Source organism: Typopeltis vanoorti, chromosome 6, assembly GCF_054136105.1.
Source record: "Typopeltis vanoorti isolate ZY-2024b chromosome 6, IOZ_Tvanoo_1.0, whole genome shotgun sequence".
NCBI lineage: Eukaryota > Metazoa > Arthropoda > Arachnida > Uropygi > Thelyphonidae > Typopeltis > Typopeltis vanoorti.
The window spans coordinates 69,424,218-69,436,333 of record NC_143554.1 but is presented as its reverse complement, the minus strand read 5'-3'; the positions used below and the strand labels follow the sequence as shown (position 1 = coordinate 69,436,333).

Below are 12,116 nucleotides of genomic sequence, written 5' to 3'. Positions count from 1 at the left end.
CTTTACTCATTCTCTTAAAGACCATTTACAATCCCTAGATTTGCCTGATGTTTACCAAGTGCCCTGCAGCTGCAATCTGTTGTATATATCCAATAGATGCATGAAACTGCCTTAAATCTGGGAAATATTCATCCTCAGTCCATTGACACAGAGCTCAATCAAATCCACTAAGTTGCATTGTTTAGGATCTTAGGTATTATTGCCTTGTTTCTTCACTTGTCTCACTTATTCACGTAATACCCATGTGTACATATCTTTACCTGTTTTCTGTTCCTTGATGATGTCAGTTTGATTTTGGCAAAATGTAGGAAATGATATTTTATCTTTTATATCATCTACATTATCATCTCCTTTCTAAAAATACCAATATTACTGAGTTACTTGTATTTAGAAGTAATTGTATCCCGTAAAGTATAGTACACTTGCTTTTCTGTATATATATTATTCATTATGGAAAGGGATGCTACCCAGACTAGTTTCAACCTTTATTGATATATCATCAGTGAGAGCCAGATCCATCACCATATTATTCAAGTTTTTTTTTTTTTTTAATTGAAAGTTAAGTAAATTGACTTGACAAGAAATAGAAATGATATGCATGTTTTCATCCTTGTGTTACCAAAGTATCAACTGACAAGTAGCAAGCAATACAAGCAATAAATAATATGTGGGTGGTCTGAAAAGTTCTCAGCCTACCAATGAAAAAACGAATTTATAATTTCAAAATTATTTTTATTTTTTAACATAATCTCCCTTAAGACTAATACATTTATTCCAGCACTAGCGCCATTATCCCATTCCTGTAGTGGTTCTCAGTAAGATCTGCAAAATACCCCTCTACAGCTGCAATCACCTCTTGATTGAAAAAAAAAAAACGCTGACCAGCAAAGAAGTTTTTAGTTTTGGGAAAAGATAGAAGTCAGAGGGAGCCAAATACAAGCCAGGGGGGAAATAGGGTGGATGTTCCAATAACTCATAGTGCAGATCCCTTAATTTTGTCATTGCCAAAACACCTTTGTGGGCAGGTGTATTGTCCTGATGAAAGATGATTTTTTCTTCTGCAAACCAGGTCTTTTCTCATGAATTTTTTTGTCTAGTCTGGTTAAAAGATTGGAATAATATTCCCTGGATATTGTGTTACCCTTTTCAAGATGATTAATAAACAAAATTAGCATCCCAAAACAGCAGTGCCATGACCTGTTATCTTTGGCGCTGAACAACGGCTTCTATCCACAGTTTTGACTGCTGTTTGGATTCTGTTATGTACTGGTGAAACCATAGTAATAAATCGACACACAAAATCAGTTTTATTCTTGTTAAAACCCTCCAAGCACTGTTCAGAGATTTTCATGCGAGTGCGTTTTTGATCTGCTGTGAACAAGCACAGCACCCAGCTTGCGCAAAGCTTTTTCCATTTGCAATCTTCATGCAAAATGTATCCTATTATTCTTTTGAAATGCCTATAGTCTCAGCAATTTCACGCACTTGGATGCCCTTCACGTGGATCATCTTCAAGGCTGGTACGGCCACGTTTAAACTCAGCAGCCCATTTCTTAATTGTCGAAAATGAAGGAGAAGTGTCCATAAACTTTTATGAATTTTGAATGAATTTTTTTTGGCATTAAACGTTCATCTACAAAGAATTTTATAACCACACAATACTCAATTTTATCCATTTCAAGGGATACAGATGACACTTTGACTTCCAATAGTGTATATAAAAAAAACTACTTGATAGAATGACTTACAATTTCACATGGATGCTTATGACAGATGTACCAACTCAGAAAAAAAAAAAAAATCCTTGACAATAGTGTTGTCATTTATGGTTGAGGCCAAGAACTTTTCAGACCACCCATGTAGTTAAGTAAAATAAGAATGAAAACAAGAATATAATTTCTTGTTAAATATAATTTAATACAAGATTTGTCAATCAAGAAAGAAAGAGGAGTACAGTGTGCTGTCATCAGCAAAACTGGATTAGATCTGCAATCAACTGGAGAAAGTTAGTGAAGTTTATAAAGAAGGAAGGAAGAGAGTATGTCAAAAAAAAATGTAGTCTTGTGAAACCCTAGCATGAGTTGTAAAATGTGAGTATAAATGATTCATTGTCATCCACTATCATCACGTAACATTCAACCACAAAGCAAGCATCCAATTTAGCTACATAAGTCATAGATGGGACTTGACTTAATAGGATGTACCAAAGTCCTGTTAACAAAATCAACTGCCTTAGATGTATTGTGAGCAACTACTGAGATCCCTCGGGCTTTTCCATGGCACTCATCCCAAGACAGGTGACAAGCAAGAAGATCCCTTGTTCATTGATAGTGGAAGAATCCATACTGTTGATTTTGTATTAGTTGATAGGTTTTCAGGTAGCATTGAACTCAAATATTAATGGGTTTTTTTTTTCATTTAGAAAGCAATGAAGTGAAAGAAACTGGATGACAATTTTGCTAGTAAAGATTTGTCACTCTTCTTAGGAATAGGTTTGAATATAGACTCCTATTTTTTGTTACCAAAAAAGGTGATATTTTATGTAGTCAGTTCTAGAGCCCAAACTGAAACAGCTGAAGAAATTCCATCAGAACTATGAGATTTTTTGGTATCAAGTTTAGACAGGGTTTTTTTGACCACTTCCTGATGAAAAGCCAAAGGTGACATTAAGTGTTGTATGTTTCAAATGAAACATACAACATTTATAAAGATCAATAGTGCAAGAATTGGAGGAAATGCAGAAGAAAGCCAATAGAATGATTTAAAAAAAAAAAAAAAAAAAGGCAGAAATAGATTTGATAAAAGTTATGGACAGCCTCTGACTCTTTCAAAGTCTGTTTTGGTTGTTGATAATTTGCTCGAAATTATTGCAGGCTTTAATGTAAATACAGAAGATAGTGATTTCAATGAACTTTGTGATTTAGTTGATTCTTCTGTTGTACAGTCTTGACACATTTCTTAGAAAACCAGGGCTTACCTAAAGGATGATAAGTGTAGTATTTCTATATGAGCATGAATTGTTTCAATGTTTCAATCAGAAGGCTGAAATCTGTTAATCCAACAAACCAAACAAAACTCATCCTACTTGGCATAAATGTAAATCAGCATGTGGATAAGAGTAGCTGTATGATTGTTGTTTTATGGGAGAAAAATTCAACACTGGATTGTGATCTGAGTTGTCTAGAACAAACATCAACCTCACTATACTTAGAAGGATTATAGGGAGGAAGAGATCAAGATTAGAGAGTGGTTTGGGTTGTCTAATATTCTGGTAAATAAGTGAACAATTAGATCATTGGTTTTAGCAGATATCTTGGCATTTCTACTTGCTGTATCAGTACAAGCCTTCTACTAAGTAGTAGATGAGATTCAACTGGATAGTAACAAATTGGGAAGCTTCCTGATTAGCTAGCATCCTGTTGCCATTTACTCTGCTATATTGTGCCTGGAGGGGATTAGAGTTTAATGGTATGCAGGTAGAACTGTTGAGACTATATGAACAAGAGACTAGGCTTACTCTGTGTGGGGGTTATGTTTGAGTTTTTCAAATCCCATTGCATGTCCTTATTCTTTAACTGTTCTTATCATGTACGACACAATCAAATACAATATTACTGTGAATCACAAAAAAAAAAACCCTCTAAATTAACATCAACAGCAAATAAAAAAAGAAACAGAAATTAATTTTAAAAAATATAAAAACCTATTAATACTTGGGGAAAAAAAGGAAACGAATTTCATTCACTTCACCAACATTTGTAGCTATAACAGTAGAATAATAATAAATGATGTGCACCACCATCACTGACATTCCATTCAAAACAGTTAGGAATAACCAGACATGTTAACCAAACCTATAGAGCAGGTAAAACATTTCAGCTATTTAGGCATAATTTTAGTGAAGATGGCAAACTAAATATGGAAATAGACAACAATTAGCAAACCTGATATGGTAGGAAGTCAACTGAATGAATTTATATTGAATAAGAAAAAATTAGTCACAACAATAAATTAGCTGTATACAAGACAGTGTTCAAACCAATTTTATCTTATAGATCTGAGAGCTGGGTTAGAAATAAAACACTTGACCAAAGACTAGAGACCACAGATATGAGAGTTTTGAGAAAGATTAGTGGCGTGAACAGATGGCATCAATGGAAGTATCATATTAAAAATGAGAATATTAGGAAAGAATTTGTCATTGTTAACAGAGCTTCTCTCAGGTGGTATAGTCACTGAAACAGAAAGTTAGAGGAAAGGTTAATAAAACAAGTGTTTCTTGTCAGGATAGTAGGAAAAAAGACCCAAAGGAAGACCAAGATGTAGGTGGATTGATACAGTAACAAGACCAAGATCTGATAATATTGGAGTCTTGGCAGATAACAGATTAATTTTGAGGAAAATTATCAAAAGGAAGTTAGTAATGATGTAAATTTTTTCATGTAGCACTATCATAATATCATGTACATCTCTGTATCAGAAATTTGATGATGATAAAAATTCTGTCACAAGAATGCCAAATGTGCATTCATCTGGTTTAAAATTTCCTTCCTACACTGTTTGCATTCACTTGCTATCTGTTGCTCACCATATTCTGATAATACCTCCTTGATGGCCAATATGTGAAGCTTGATTTTTTGCACAGCCTATATACCCAAACACTAAGATCATCTTCCTTGGTAACTTCACTGTTTACAACTCAAACTGGCTTCCCTTTTCCATTTTTGTGAATCAGATAAGTAAACATGCTTAGTATTTGCTGTGAGCAATAACTTAACACAGATGTTCATCTACCTATAAGAATAGTAGATAATCCTCACCAACCTACTAATACCCTTGTGATCTTTTCTTAACAAGCTCTACTTTCATATATACAGGGTGTTCGGGATAAATTTGACAGTTTCGTAAGGAAAAAGAAAATCTTTGTATCTATTAAATTTAATGAATTGACAAAAAAACATTACAGGCAGAGTTAATTACAATACTATCAACAAGATTTACTCAAAATAACCACCATTAGCATCGATCACAGCTTCAATTCTGCTTCGGAACCTCGAACAAGCTGATGCTACAGTCTCCCTGGGAAGGGCCGCAAAAACTGTTTTAATTTTATCCATTAACTGGGCTTTTGTATTACTGGAAGTGCGATTGGTGTCTTTTTCAACTGCGCCCCATACAAAATAATCCATGGGGTTAAGGTCTGGGGAGTTTGGAGGCCAAACATTTGGACTGGTGAAGTCGTAGAAATTTTCAGACAACCATTTTTGACTTTTCCCAGAGGTGTGGCAAGGGGCCGAATCCTGCTGCCATACATACGGCCTACCATTGGCTACCCTTGTTATCCAGGGCTTGACTACAGTTAGCAACTCCACGAACAAAGCCCGAATTCCAATGCCAGGGTTCTTCAACACCTGTTCCTGCAGATTTGCGAGGAATTCTGCTGTACGAACGCAATCAGATCGTCTGCTAGGGATCTTTCTTCTTGCTACATCCTCGTAGTCACCATTGCAAGTCTCTAGTTCATGCCTGATTGTTTTTACTGTATTCAGGGAGCATTGGGCAGCAGTCGTAATATCCTTATTTTGATGGCGGGTACGAATCATCATGATACAAGTTATTCTCTTCCATGATTCAGGTGGATTCCAGCTATCCATCCTTTCTGACATCTTGTATATGAATGAAGAAGGGTCCAAACTTTTAAATGAAGAGAAGTGTGTGTTAATACATGTAACTTACGGAAAAATATAATTAATTATAAATATGTCAAATTTATCCCGAACACCCTGTACTAGTTCTTCTCTTGACAACTCACACCATAACTAACCTCATCTGAGTTTCCTTTTCACTCAACATTCTTCTCAGTCTTGTGTTCTTTGTGATTAATGGTGCCAAATCGGATGGCCTCTATGACTTGTATTTCTCTTTCTTTGGTCTAATTATTTTTATTATCTCAAACCACTCTGACTAAATAACAGAAATAATTCTAAACTGGAATTAAGGTCTTTATCTCCCATTCCATTCAAAATTCCTGATCACTTTCCATGTCTTGGCTTGGCAGTATGACAAGGCACTCCAAGAGAATTCGGCATACCCCAAGTGGCTTTAGACCAAACCTCCAGTTTCACACTCAACCTATGCAGCTAGAAGAAATCCATCAACAAATCCAAATTTCATTAACTCCTCCATTGATGACCAAGGTGAAGTATTTTGCAATATACCGTGAACTGCTCATGGCATTCATCTCCTGGTTTTTCATCAGAGAAGTATTTGTATTTCAGAATTCACACCTAATCCTGTATAGCCTTTTTAGTATTTCTTATGCAATTGGTATTTTCCTATGCATGGAAATAAGCAATATTCAGCTCATTCAAAAAAAAAAAAAAAAAGTGAAAGGGAAAGTCAAAAAAACAAACTACCATGCAGTTGTTCTTTATTTCTTGAAAATTCATGGAGGATCATCAAACCTTCAAGTGATCTCTTAGCTACCACTACTTTCCAATTAATTAATGATCCCTCTCTTACAGATTTACTCCACTGACTCTCTCATAGACGATCCGTTTCTGCTGAAATGGCTACTATCATTCCTCCACTTTCTTCCAAGACTATAAGTAATACAAACAGCTGCTGGTGAGCATTCATTTCATGTCCAACTAACTCACCAAACAAACTTCTCTTTCTCCTTGAACAGCCTCCAACTCAGTCTTCCTCCAAAATTGCAACATATAGCTGTTCAAATAGCCCCTTTGACAGATCCCTTCTTTCTTCTTACTTTTTTTGCCCACACATGCTACTGATGTGCTATAGGTTTTGCAACCTTTCATGTTTGGGTCTGATATATTTATATAAAAGTTAGAAGAAAGGAACACTGGTTTGATATGAACTGCCTGTCTCCAGAAGTTAGATAGAGCTAACTAAAAGGTATTAATGGATTCATTTTTATTTATTAGACTGAAACAGAGAGATTTTTAGCTGAAAGAAATAAAAAAAAGAAGATTCTAAGTTTGAAGCTCTTTTTTATGGTATATATCAGAGCAAAAAATGTTTTCACAAATACAATCTTTGAGATGAAAAGAGTCAAGAGTGTGTAATTTGGAATGAGAAGCACTTGAAAAGCTGAAAAGTTTGAGCTTTGGAAAAGGGTGTGTGGCTTTGCAGATTGAAGATGGAAATTAACATTGTTAAAGTTAGGATGTCTGCATGGTTAGCCTTGTGGCTAACCATGCAACTTTGCAACCATATGCCTGGGGGAGGAGTGTCTTAGGTTTGATTCTCGTCGACGACGTGAGGAGCTCAAGGATCTTCCTCAGCCATAGCCAAGTTAGCCGGTCTTGGGCATGGACAGCAGGTTTTCCCCCCAGTTTATCTGGGGTTTTTCATCCCACAAGCAGGCAAACCGATCCCATGAACACACATGGATACAATCACAAATATCACCCTTAAGGGATGCAGCAGAGGGGTGGCGAACTGGCTGCATTAATATGCCAGTAACCCCTCATTAGGAGGCGACTCTACCCATCCTAGGATGGACGAGAAGGTTAGGACTAAGACCCTGTGAGTTGTGATCTGAATCTTGAAGACTGGAAAATTTGCCTTTTTCTTTACCAATGACGAATTTCACCCTGCTCTGCCAGTTGGGAACCCCTTCCCCCAATACTCTGTCAGACTCTCTCCATGCAGACCTGGTAAAATATTAGTAACAAGATTGCTTCCTAGCTAATCTAGAAGCATCCTAAAGTGTTACCATTAGTTTTCATCCAGTATTCCAGCATCTGCAGGATAGCCATTTTAAAGCTTTATCTTTTTGAGGAGAAAAAAAAATATCAGATCAGGTCTTTTCATAATGTCTGACACCATTGCAGGCTGAGTGAATTGCATACTTCTACTCTTGTGAACATCTGTCGGTGATCAATGAATTTCATTGCATGGTATTAAATCACAACCACTCTGCTTATTGAAGGCCTAAAGTAGTTTGAAAGTTTCCATGTTTGATCTCTAGAGCAGGGTTTAGATACACAGTGTGCATCTTATAAAAAGTGAGAACTAAAGTGTAAGTACCTCACATGTCTACGGGGGAGGAGGGGGTCTGGACAGTTAGGATAAACGCCTAGAGCAAAAATTAATTGTTTTTATGTCTTCTTATATATCCTAAAAGAAAAGATATTTTTTGTAAAAAAAAAAAAAAACGTTTTTTAATATGAAAAAAAAAACATTTTTGCTCTAGCTGTTTATCAGAACTTTCCAGATCCCCATCCCCCGTCTCGTATGTTGTGAAATTAAAATGCCTGCATTAAATTTTGTGTTTAGCAGTAAAAGTGCAATGGAAACATTGGAGATGGTGAAGCAAGTTTATTGCAATAATTGTGTGTCAAATGCACTGGTTTATGATTGGCAGAAATATTTTGACCATGGCAGAGAATCATTAGAAGACAACAAACATACTGGACCATCAAAAACAGTTTGGACACCTGATTAATTGAAAAAGTTAAAGAAATCATAACCAACAGCCAATATTGGTTGAGTACATCCTCGCTACCAAAAAAAAAAAAAAAAGTCGTTTGCTTCCTCTTGTATAACTGTGTGTCACTTCTTTTTTGTTTCCATGAGAACAAAATGTGATACAGCTGTGATGAGAACTTGAACAGTTCACCAAAAGAGACCCTCTGGAAGTTGTTTCAGTTACTTCTTTACATTGTTTTCAGCATTAGATTTCTGGAGGGAGCCACTTTGAAAGAAACTTAATGAATTAAAAAAATGCATGCAATCTTTTCTTTTTGGACAATGAAATTTATCTGCTATTATCAGCACTAGTAAACAGATGCCTGGCCTTTCCCCTGAGGAATGTGGATGTCACAACTTGACCCATGTCTACATTAGTTTAATGTTGGATGGTTTAATGTATGTTGGCTGAAGGATATATACAGAGTGGCCATAATTAAAGAGGAAGTGTTCAGAGCACTATAGTGAAAAAAGAATTACGCAGAATTCAATCAAACTTGGTCGATTGAATTTTGCATTAAGTACACTCTGTAACATGAGGTTTTTATTTACATAAGGTAAAACTAGTATAAAATTCTGCCACCAGGGGACATTTGGCACTATAAGCGCATGGTTTTGGGATTAATTAAATAGTAATGGCTAGAAGAGACACAACAAACCAATTTTCGTGTTCATATAACTTAGAGATATGGTTCAATATGTCCTCCTTTCAGATGTTCTAAGAACTGCATTCTGTGAAAGATGTTTTCTACAATGGAACACAACAGATCTGCACTGATTTGCCTCACATGCTGTGTTATTCTGTCTTACAAGGTTGCTAAATCAGGAACGGCCTTCATACACCACATGTTTCAGATGGCCCCACAACCAAAAGTTACAGGGGGTTGAGATCAGGTGAATGAGGTGCCCATGCTGTGGAAAATGCACGACTAATCACTCTATTCTGTAAAGTGCTTGCATAACATTTGCTGTACTGGCAATCCAATATGAGGTGCATAAATATGTTAGTCAAGCCATCTTCGCTGCTGCAGTTGCACAGCATCTCTCAGTATCTAACAACAGAGACAGTATAAGTCACTGGTCCTGTTGGGTGAAGTTCTTCGAAAAAGTATGGACCGATTATAAACAATGCAGTGAAACGACACCGCGCTGTGACTTTCAGTGAGTGTAAAGGGGTCTGATGGAACACAAGGGTTATTTGCAGCCCAAATGCAGCAATTGTGTGAGTTTAACACTACCGTTCAGATAAAAATGTGCCTCATCACTGCACAAGATCTTCCACAGCCATACATCATCCACCTCTGTTCAAGCTAAGAACATCAGAGCAAACTGCAGTCGAGTTTCCACATTACCATGAAGCAAAGCTTGAGTATGGGCGATCTTATAGGGAAAAAACCTCAGCATTTGACAGATTTTCCACACAACTGAATATGGCATGTCCAGTTGCCTTGATATTGCCTGAGTGTTGCTCGACCCTTGTGTGTTATTCATTGGGTGTTCCACAATGGCAGTTCTAGCTTTATCAACTTGTTGAGGAATAATCCATTTGTGTCCTCATTGTGGCCTCACTGCTAAAGATCTGCTATTTTCAAATTGTGAAATCATTTTTCTAAGATTTGTTATTATCATTGGACCTTTTCTCCTATCCTTCAAATACTGGAATTCGCGAAACATAACATTAGTTAACCATATTGCTGATAGTAAAACTTGACTAGCAATGCATATTCCAGTAAGGTGAAATACACGGAACTTCAGTCTTATCAGAATGGATAAATCGTTTCGGTTTTCCTTATGTCCACCAACTTGTCAGTAGAACCATTGAGATTATGCAAATATCGTGTGATTCTAGTACCAAATGTCTCCTGGTGGCAAAGTTTTGTACTATTTTTATCTTTGTAAATCAAACCCCCACCCCTCATGTTCCAGAGTGTGCTTACACTAAGTTTGGTTGAATTTTGTCTAATACATTTTTTTTTTTTCTACTTTAATTATGGCCACCCAGCACTACTAGGCCAACCAATTACCAATGTGAAGATCCTCTGCTTGTATCTTCAGTATATTGGCCAGAATATCGGTTAACATTCTAGACTAATATGGATTAGTCTTAGAAACTGCAATCATACAAATTATCTTGACAGTTTATAATGCAAACTATCTCAGAAGAATGTTTTCACATTCCTTCCCCCCTACCTCCCATTCCCAGTGTTATAGATTGATCATGAATGAATTGGTTAACAGTTTTATGTGTTTTCTTAATGGTTTCCATCATAAGATTAAATTCATTATCAAAAGAAAGAGAAGCATTCATCTCCTCTTTCTGGGTATGTTAATCAACAAAAATAAAAACAAGAAGCAATGTATATTACTCATGTAGGTTGATAAATTCATATTATCTCTGTTCACTGCCTTTAACAGAAGTTCAGATTTATTGTCTTGCTAAAAAAAAATAAAGTTGTTCATATTTTAGAAGATGAAGATACAAAAGAGAAAAGATATAAGGAACCACGTGATGGTATGACATCAAAATGCATTGCTTCTGTACTAGATGTGCATTGGTGTGCAGAAAATTGACTGTTATTGTGACAAGGTTTTTCTGTACAACAAACTGCTAGAAGCTACAAAAATCCTGTTCTTCACAGCCAAAGAGAAATGTAGTTCTCACTCTTATCTCTATGGAAGACATGAGATGGGTTGATCAGTTTGATGCCTTATCTTGCAGATGACTTCCTGCCTTCCTTCTTCCAAAGTCTGACAAAGGTGTGCACTTGTATAGCAGTCTGAAAACTAGAATCCTATTTTACATGATTTTGGAAAAAATTTATATGGTCTTATATGACATTGCACTTTTTACTGTACCAACAGGCTATTCAAAATGCTGCACTGCATTTGTAATAGCTAGGTCTTGCATATTAGCTGCTCTCAGTTGCTTCAAAAAAGAATAACCTGTTATTATTTTGGTACATTATTTTCACATTTTGTACTTACTAGTTACCATTCACTGAAGCTACATAGCAAGAATTGGTAACGATCATGTCCATTTCTTGAAATGATCAAAAATAGTTGCTTTGCTTATAAAAGTGTTGACACATTCTTGAAATAAGCTAACATCAAAGCTAACTATGAACCAAAGCTTATAGAGACAGAATGCTACTATAAGCTTTGGTTAGTATTACATTGTTATTACAGTGGCATAATTCGCTTATGCCACTGTAATAACACTGTAATACTGCAGTATGAAAAATGGCCACCGTACCTTGAAGATGAGATGCCAATTCCCTGCCCCAACTGTATTGCATTGTATTACTAGTGTGTGAAGTTGGTTTTATATTTCTTATGGGAAAACTGAATCACTCAGGTAAATATTAAGTGTGCAACACAAGACTAACTTTACTGTGGGAACACTTGTACCACTGTGGTTTTACTGATATGCTTAATACAAAATTTCTTCTTATAGTTTTTCTTGTGTATAATTGCATTCACAGATGTAGCTAGAAGACCTGGATTTTATTTGAATATTGCATCTTCTTCTCTCTTCCATCATCTGTGTGAGTGATGAAGTTGAAATGAACTCTTTCCACTTCTGTCTGTCCCTGGAGAGTCTGAACAATTCTGTCCAGTTT

At 36.1% G+C, this 12,116-nt stretch overlaps 1 protein-coding gene across 7 annotated transcripts in view; it reads left to right on the top strand.

Moving 5' to 3' along the window:
• The window catches only part of Tlk (Tousled-like kinase), a 641,803-nt gene that overhangs the window by 602,579 nt on the left and 27,108 nt on the right, over nt 1–12,116 (top strand). The gene's annotated exons all lie outside the window — the stretch shown is intronic.